Consider the following 9,624-nt stretch of genomic DNA (forward strand, 5'->3'; position numbering starts at 1 on the left):
ATTCCTACACATCCACAAACACTACTGCCGGTAGACATGAGCTTTGTTCCCCGATTCACCAAGAACACGGACCACACAACACAGCCTTATACAGCATTTTACAGTGTCTTTGGTTCCTATCTTTGCCATACTACCGGTTTCCTTCAAGCAAAGACTGTAGTAGTGGTCACCTATCCCATCATACTCCTGCTTATTATTACATTGTGAAACGAATAGAAAGATTAGTGTGTGTGTGTGTGTGTGTGTGTGTGTGTGTGTGTGTGTGTGTGTGTGTGTGTGTGTGTGTGTGTAATTCACCTCGGTCGCCTGCTGGTCACCCCAGCCAGTTTTCCCCATTACGGAGCGAGCTCAGAGCTCATAGACCGATCTTCGGGTAGGACTGAGACCACATGAACACACTCTACACACCGGGAAAGCGAGGCCACAACCCCTCGAGTTACATCCCGTACCTATTTACTGCTAGGTGAACAGGGGCCACACATTAAGAGGCTTGCCCATTGCCTCGCCGCTTTCCGAGACTCGAACCCGGCCCTCTCGATTGTGAGTCGAGCGTGCTAACCACTACACTACGCGTGTGTGTGTGTGTGTGTGTGTGTGTGTGTGTGTGTGTGTGTGTGTGTGTGTGTGTGTTGTGGAAGTAACTATCAGATAACACAAGAACAAATTAATCCTCAATGTTTCTTTCTCTCTTTATTTTAGTAACATTTTGTTCATATTTTAGAACACACACACACACACACACACACACACACACACACACACACACACACACACACACACACACACCGCGTAGTGTAGTGGTTAGCACGCTCGACTCACAATCGAGAGGGCTGGGTTCGAGAGAGAGAGAGAGAGAGAGAGAGAGAGAGAGAGAGAGAGAGAGAGAGAGAGAGAGAGAGAGAGAGATAGAGATAGAGAGAGAGAGAGAGAGAGAGAGAGAGAGAGAGAGAGAGAGAGAGAGAGAGAGAGAGAGAGAGAGAGAGAGAGAGAGAGAGAGAGAGAGAGAGAGAGAGAGAGAGAGAGAGAGGAGAGATTTTATTCCCTTGTGTTACTCTCCTTCTCTTTGTCTCTACTACTCTCGCCTCAGTGTTTCCGGGTCGCAAATTTGCCTCCCTTAAGCAGGTTTAATTAGGAGAGCAGCCAAGGTGCGTCCCGTCAGGCGGAATCACAAACACACACACATAAATACACACGCATTTAGGTGAAGCCAAGTGTGTGTATATAGCTGCTTATACATATACATTGAGTGTGTGTGTGTGTGTGTGTGTGTGTGTAGTTTCATGTTGCGTTCTCCCTCGTTTCTCTTTCCTCCTTGTTTCCGTCCTTCCTTCCTTCCTCCCTTCCATCTTTCTCTGCCTCCTTCGTTATCATTCTTTGTTTCCTTCCTCTTTCTCTTCGTCTCGTTTGTGTATTTACACTTTATCTACGTCTTGCTCCCTGTATTCTTCTCTCCTCCTCTTCCTCCTCTTTCATCTTGTTCGTCTTCCTCTCCATCCTTCCTTTCCTCGTTCCCTTCCTTCCTTCCTTTCTTCTTCTGTTTCTTCTTCTTTTGCCTTTATATCCATCTTCCTCCTTTGTTTACTTCCCTTCCCTTCTCTCCGTTCCTTCTATTTGCTCTTCCTCCCCTCCTTGTGTCACTCCACTACACACACACACACACACACACACACACACACACACACACACACACACACACACACACACACACACACACACACAAGGGGGGTGGGAGGGGGTCAAAGGGAGATTCAGCTTGCATGTTGCCCCATTCCCTTATACCTCCTCCTCCTGTCTCTACCAGTGCCTCCCCTCACACCCTCCCTCCCTCCCTCCCATCCTCCCCCACCCTTCCTATTTGCCAGACAGGTAATTAAGTGTGAAATCGTGACACAGGTAGAGCAGCAATCCGTGACGGCGTGTACACATCTCGGGGCGGGGCGGGGCGGGGCGGGGTGGGGCGGGGCTTGGTGTTGGGGGAAGAGGGAGAGGGATGTGATGGTGATGTGATGCAGCTGCCAGAGTTGAACTGCGGTACGGAGGGAGGGAGGGAGGGAGGAATGGAGGGAGGGAGGGGATGTTCATGCCGGCAAGAGATTAATAGATAGCGGTAATGGTAGTTGTTGTGGTTGTGGTTATGGTGGGTAGGTGGTGGTCGTTTGTTGTGATTGTGGTGGTCGTGATGTGGTTATTATATGTGTGGTGGTGACTGTAGCCCGGTGTGTGGTGGTGGTGGTGGTGGTGGTGGTGTACGGAAGGAAGATCGTTGAGGAAAGAGATGGTGGACATAAGTGGAGGTGATGACAGGGAGGGGTTGAGATGCAGTCACCACATGTGGCCGGTGCCTTGGTGTGGCTGAGGGAGGCAAGGTGCGGGCCGTGGCGGGGCTGAGGGAGGCAGGGTGCGTTCACTGTACACTGTCTGAAGGAGGCACAGAACTGAAGCGCTATTGGGCTTGGAATCATGACAGATATTGTAGAAAGTTACTCATGTTACACACCACCTCTCTCTCTCTCTCTCTCTCTCTCTCTCTCTCTCTCTCTCTCTCTCTCTCTCTCTCTCTCTCTCTCTCTCTCTCTCTCTCTACTGTAATTAATTTTCTTTGTTGTCTTGTCTTATTTTTAGATTTTCTTTCAATGTGCCTCTCGCTTTCCGTCTCTCTCTCTTTACCCATTGCTGAGCAACCCGTCTTCCCTATTCCTGACCCCCTCCTTAGTGATGTCCTCTTATTCTGCTTCTGAGAAGGGCCCGCAGGCAATGCCGGGCATCTGAAATCTTAATGAACACACCAGCCACCCTCGTGCACCTTTGTGTGTCCGGACGGCCTTCTGTGTGCCGGTGAACACCCTTTCACGCACTCTAGGGAAGTACATTCACGGCTTTTGAAGGACTGGTCGGAGCCTCATTAACTTAACATTCGCCTGCATGTCTCTTCGTGGAGAAATGACGAGTGTGGAGATGATCCAGTAAGCTTTCCTAGTCTTATAATTCGGATTCTCTCGGCTCGATGCCTCGCTCATCTTTCATCTGATTCGCGGAAATAAGAGTCTAAGCCATGGAAGTGAGGCGTCGCAACAGGTCGTCCATGGTGCGTGGACGAGGAGGTGATGAACAGAGAATAAGTTGTCATACGGAGGCTTTCTGGCATGAACAGTTTTCGTGGTGGCTGTTAGCTGCGTACCTCGACGCTGTGTTGTGGATTACTCCTTAGGGAGACTGTAAACCGATTGTGTTCGGTCCGCACTCCCGCTTGTGTGCGGCGGGCGTCGCATGGCGCCGCCACCGACGGGAATTTGAACAGTCGCACGGCAGCGGACACCGCTGCTGCGTTCTTGTTTGTTTTTAATTATTTGTATTTTCTTGCCTCTGGTTAATTACTTGCGTGTCTGAGTCAACAGACGCACCTGCCTTGCAAGTTAAAGACCATCATCTTCATCATCATCATCAGCAGCAGCAGCAGCAGCAACAGCAGCAGCAGCAGCAGCAGCAGCAGCAGCAACAGCAGGAGGGACTTGCTGCCTCCCGGACCGCCGACGCCGCTGCTGCCCGGCACCGTCAAAGCATTCCAAGAAAAAAAGGAAGAGTTCCGTGCAAACAGTTTATTATGACTGTAACCAGACACGCTAAATCCCAAAGGTAAATACAGAATCAGTGAAAGAGCAACAACGCCTGGCTGGCGATTGCGAAAGGCAAGAGTAAAAAGGAGACGGCCCTCCCCGACGGCCCGTTGTGGTGCACAATAAATTCTTTGTGTGGCCAGTTTCCTTGCTGGGGTTGGCACCTGGCTGTGCTGGAGGGAGCCACAGGGAGCCTAACGGGGGAGCAGCCAACCCCCTGGGCCCCCAGCAAGTTGACGTGGCGTAAAATGCGTTCTTTATATTTGTTCACCAGGTCCCGGCCGGCCCGCCATCACGGCTTGGCCGCTCCCGCCGCCCCACCTGTCGCGCGTCCCGACCCCTGCCCGTCCTGCCCGGCGACGACTTCCTGCACCCCCGGCCCCGCACCGCTGCTCAGGAGACTGATTTACAATGCATGTAACGATATTAATGATTCTTCTGTAATTAGTAGACTTTTATGTGAGATTTAAAATGTTGGCCTGATCGTGGGCGGGCGGTGTTCGGGCGGCGGCGGGCAGGGGTTCGTAGCGGTGTTTCCTTGGGTCCTCGCGGGTATCCTTCAAGAGGGATGGGACGCGCTGCCGACGACCCTATTACCTGAGGCGAGGGCAAGACGGGCGTCCCCTTGCTCCCTGCCCGGCTCTCGTGCGCCCTTCTTCCCCTCACACGGTGATCTGTTCTCATAATTAGGCAAACCACATGATTTTGACAATGGCCCGCAGCATGAGAGGGAGAGGCAGCCGCCAGGGCCGCCGTGCATGGCTGCACCTCAGCTTCTCCCAAGACACGGCCGGGAAAGTTAAATAAGCCATCATGCAGAGTGAGGTGTGTGGTCAACCGCAACCTGGCGCCGACCCTGCCGCTGCCCGCTCCCCCTGCCCCTGCCACTCCCAGCCCCCCCTGACCCAAGTGTATACAAACGGGAACTAAACTCAGTGAAAACCACTCAGACCTTCTCCTCCCTCCCTCCCTCGCTCCCTCTTGACGAGTAACAGTGAGGTAAGTTTTTGATACCCTCTGTGCCCTCACGACCCATACCAAAGGCTCCCCCTTCCACACTCCCCTCCCCACATTCCTCGCTTCTCTCATCCAAACCGAAATCAAGAGATTATTTTTCTCTTGGTGTGTGCTTGCCTGACTGTGCTGCCTCTTCCTATAGTGTCTTACTGTATCTTCATCAACATCGTCATCATCGTGATCATCATACTTATCAAAATCATCGATACATCGTCACTGTTACTACCCTGCCTTTCGCTTCCTCAACCTAATGCTCTTCGTGTTGACTCAATAATGGTAGCAAGAAAGTTTAAACATTTCTCGTCTTCTTCTCTCTCGCGAGAAATGTCTTCACCTCCAGTGCATTTTGCCACTCATATGACTCCGCCTCATAATATTCCAGCACCCTGCACACTCATCACACAGGCGCTGGTATACTTCCATCACTCGGTCCGTACACTTACACCCGCTGTTGCACACTCATTCACGCTCCTCTGTCTAAATTGAGTGCGAGATTGGAAGATCCACGGCGACAAGACGAAGACAAGATCTCCCGCTGAGAAGGAAGCTGTGAGGCGGAACATTATAACTCAGTGAAGGGAACTGGATGGGAGGGATTGGAGGAGCAGTGTCTCGAGTTGGAGAACAGTGAAAGTGGAGACGATAAGGAGGTTCCAGTGGAGTGTGCTTCTTGGAGAGGAATAGATTACAGGTCCATGTGGGGAAGTGGATGCGACTGGCGGATTGGAATGGGCTGGCGATGGTGATGAAGCGAGTTACATTGGCAGAAGGGTGGATGGATGGATGGCACGGAGGGAATTAACAGAAGGAAGAGGAGGAGGAGGAACGCACCCCTTTCTTCCCTCCCTCCGTCCACGGCACAAGATACCCTTGATTCACATGTAATCAGGCTTAAATAAAAATATTGTGATTGGAACGCCTCGTCTCCCCAACTCACCACCACCACCACCACCACCACCACCGCCGCCGCCGGCGCCGCCGCCACCGCCACCGCCACCGCCACCGCCGCCGCCGCCGCCGCGGGACATTACTACCGTGGGCTTCCCCGTGGCCGTGTCATCGCGGCGGCCACACAATGCCGCGGCAGAGACAATGCGCTACACAACCTGGACAAAGACAGATCGGCGGTGCATCGTTCGCTTGTCAATCACTTATTATCAATGGGCGTCCACCACTATGCCCTCCCTTCCATCCCTCCTTCCCGCGCACACAATAGGAGGGCACGCAGAATGGGCGGGAATAAGCGCTAAAGACAGGGTGAGGAGTATCCAGGTCATTATAGAGCGTTGATTAGGATAGTTAATGATCGATATTAATTGCTTTATTATGACGCTTAGCCTGGTTAGGTGGGTCGCGGCGGAAGTTGATGTGTGCCTCTTTGTGCTCACTTTTATTCCCCTTCTCCCCATTGTGCTCGCCGCCCGCCGTGCTGCAGGCTTGCCGGGGTTCCGTGACGCCCTCACGTGTTGAAATGCAGCGCTGTCCTTGTCTCCTGAGCCACGCGAACCCCAAGCACAGCAGCCTCTCTTTGATCAGCATTGTTTCTGTATGTGTAGGATGCCTTACTATGTGTGGCAGTGGTGCTTCTTTCTAGGATGCCTTAACCACTTCAATACTGGAACACATTTTCACCTTGAGATTTGTGTATGATTAGACCATTTTATTGACATTAGGATGGGTATGTGGAGGTCAGAAGATTAGTGCTTACAGTCTTCACTATTTTAATCTTCCCATATAAGTTTCTGAAGCTGTACAAAATCACCAGATAGTAAACGGAATGACTATGGAAACCCGTCATGATATATTCAACGGCTTAAAATGTTACAGTGGTGCTTCTTTGTCTCTAGGATGCTTTAACCCCTTCAGTACTAGGACACAATTTTACCTTCAGATTTGTGTACGATTAGATCATTTTATTGACATTTGAAAGGGTATATGTAGGTCAGAAGATTAGTGGCCACAGTCTTCACTATCATAACTCCCCACATAAGTTTCTGAAGATGTACAAAATCACCAAATAATAAGGATATGGAAACGCGTCATGATACTCAGTGGAACATCTTTGTGTCAAGGATGCTTCAATGAAAAGTCTCTTTGTTGCTTCTGTACTTTTAGGATGCTTCCAGAGATCTCAGTGAGGGTTTTGTTCGCCTAAGGTGCTTTTATTAGTTGTAGTGGTGGGTTTCCTTATGTCTACGAGAGCTCAGTGGTGTTTCTGTATGTGTAGTATACTTTGAGGGATTACAGGGGTTCTTCTGCATGTCCTTGGCTTCTTAGGAGAGTCACTGTGTTGCTTCTCTCGTGTCCATTACTTCACCTCAGCTTTTCTTCCCTCTGTCACGTCACTGTCTTCCATGCTACAAGTTTCGTTATTTCTCTTGCAAACCTTCATCTCTCATAAGTGTTTGTCACCTTTATTTGTCTTAACCTATTCAGTACCATGGCGCGTTTCCATATTAATTCTACTTATTGTTTGGTGATTTTATACAGCTTCAGAAACTCGTGTCGAGGATTAGAATAGTGAAGACTGTGGCCATTAATCTTCTGACCTCCACAGATCCTTCCTAATGTCAAGAAAATGGTCTAATGGTATACAAATCTCAAGATAAAAATGTGTCCCAGTACTGAAGTTGTTAACCTCTTCAGTACCATGATGCATTTCAATATTTATTCTGCTTACTATTTGGTGATTTTATACAGCTTCAGAAACCCGTGTGGGGATTAAAATAGTGAAGGCTATGGGCATTATTCTTTTATCTTCCGTAACCCCTCCTAATGTGAATAAAATCGTCTAATCATACCTCAAACTCAAGGTAAAAATATGTCCCAGTACTGTAGGGGTTAATGTTACGAGAGTTTCTGCTGATGGTGGTAAATTGTGAGAATGATATAATTAATCAAATGTTGTAAAGTAAGATCGGCTTCAAATATAATGTATTCTTGGTGTAATAGATATCTGGAAACAGATAATTAATGCATGTACAGTCCATACGTAAGTATTATCAACCCTTATTTGTTGCTGGGAATAATTGTTGTGTAATTGGTCGGTTAATTGCGACCTGGTTGTGCTGGGGCGTGTGATTGGTCAGCGTGGTGTGTGGTAATGACGCGGTGTGGCCCGTGTGGTGAGCCGTGTTCCGCCCTCTATGTGTCTGTGTGTCTGTCCATCGGTCTGTGTGTCTGTGTATCGGTGTGTATGTCTGTCTGTCCGTGTATTATACGTACGGCGCTTTCCATGTGTGTAGGTGTGTGTGTGTGTGTGTGTGTGTGTGTGTGTGTGTGTGTGTGTGTGTGTGTGTGTGTGTGTGTGTGTGTGTGTGTGTGTGTGTGTGTGTGTGTGTGTGTGTGTGTGATAATGTGATAATACTTATAGAAATTGTGCATTTATATAGTGATAGTAGTAGTAGTAGTAGTAGTAGTAGTAGTAGTAGTAGTAGTAGTAGTAGTAGTAGTAGTAGTAGTAGTAGTAGTAGTAGTAGTAGTAGGAGTCTTCACTGATATACCACCACCACCACCACCACCACCACCACCACCACCACCACCACCACCATCTGAGGGCCCCATCTGTCGACAGCATCACTTCCATTGGTTGTTGCTCACGCTTGAAATTAATCTCTCATCCTCAATAGCGTCCTGTCTCTGCGGGTTGTGTGTGGCTGCGTTCCCCCCGGGGCCAGGCGACCCCTGGGGGCAGGATAGGGCACTCTTCCCCCATGTGCTCTTTGTCTCTGTGTTGTCCGGGTAGCGGTGACCTGCCCACGCCACGTGCCTCTCCTACCCACCCCCACCACTACCTCTCTACCGCCCCCACTACCACTCCCCCATCACCACTCCCACCTCTCCTCTCCACAGCTTTCCCCTTTAGCTCTTTAGTCTTCCATTTTATCCTCTTGTCTATTCCGTTCGTCTCGTCCTTCTCTTGTGTTTTTCAATTACGGTTTCCACTCTCCTCTCACTCCCTCTCCTCGTGACGGATTCTTGTTTTAATTTCTTCCTTTACTTCGTTTATATTTCTTTCTCATTGCTCGTTATTTGACGTTGTTTAGACTCCACATGGTTTCGAATGTGTACGTACTTACCACTGAACTCCACCTCTCTCTCTCTCTCTCTCTCTCTCTCTCTCTCTCTCTCTCTCTCTCTCTCTCTCTCTCTCTCTCTCTCTCTCTTCGCACTAGTTCCTTACCTCACCATTAAAAAACAACTCATTAAACAACTTTTTATTTTGTTTTCTCAAACTCAAGCCACATTTTAACCAGAGTCATTACCACCACCACCACCACCACCACCACCGCTACCCCGACCATGGCCTCCTCCTCCTCCTCCACCTCCATCTTTTCTTCACCACTATCGTCTCCCTGTTCTCTACTCCCTCCACACACACACACACACACACACACACACACACACACACACACACACACACACACACACACACACACACACACACACACACACACACACGTCAGGAGTACCGCGAGGAGGGACTGCTACGGCTGGGACGGAAGGGAAAGGAAGGTGAGGGGGTACTAATCCTTTCCTACTCTTAGGGTATATTTCATCTCAGTCCTCCCTAGCAAGGAAAAAAAAAAAAAATGGAGTGAGGCTAAAACTGGGATTCCGTCTTCCTCACCTGACGCTCCCGGCCTCTACCTCCTCCTCTTTTTCTTCTTTCCTTCTTTCCTTCCTTCCTTCAGCTGTCTCGTTTTTCTGACTTGGGGAAACTCCAGATGACTCCGCGATAGTCTTCCTGACATTGCCTGGTGTCTGTCTATCTGTGTGTCTGTCTCGTGGTGGTGGTGGTTAGTCTGTAAATAATGTGGTGATGTAGTGCGTGTTGTGGTGACTTATTGGGTGTTTTGGTGACTTGGTGGTTATTATGGCGACTTAACAGTTGTTTTGGTGATTTACTGGGTGTTGTGGTGAGTGTATAGGCCTATTGTGGTAATGTAATGGATGTTATGGTGGGTTAGTGGGCGCTTTGGTGACGGACAAA

This window comes from Portunus trituberculatus, chromosome 18 (assembly GCF_017591435.1).
Source record: "Portunus trituberculatus isolate SZX2019 chromosome 18, ASM1759143v1, whole genome shotgun sequence".
In the NCBI taxonomy this organism is placed as follows: domain Eukaryota; kingdom Metazoa; phylum Arthropoda; class Malacostraca; order Decapoda; family Portunidae; genus Portunus; species Portunus trituberculatus.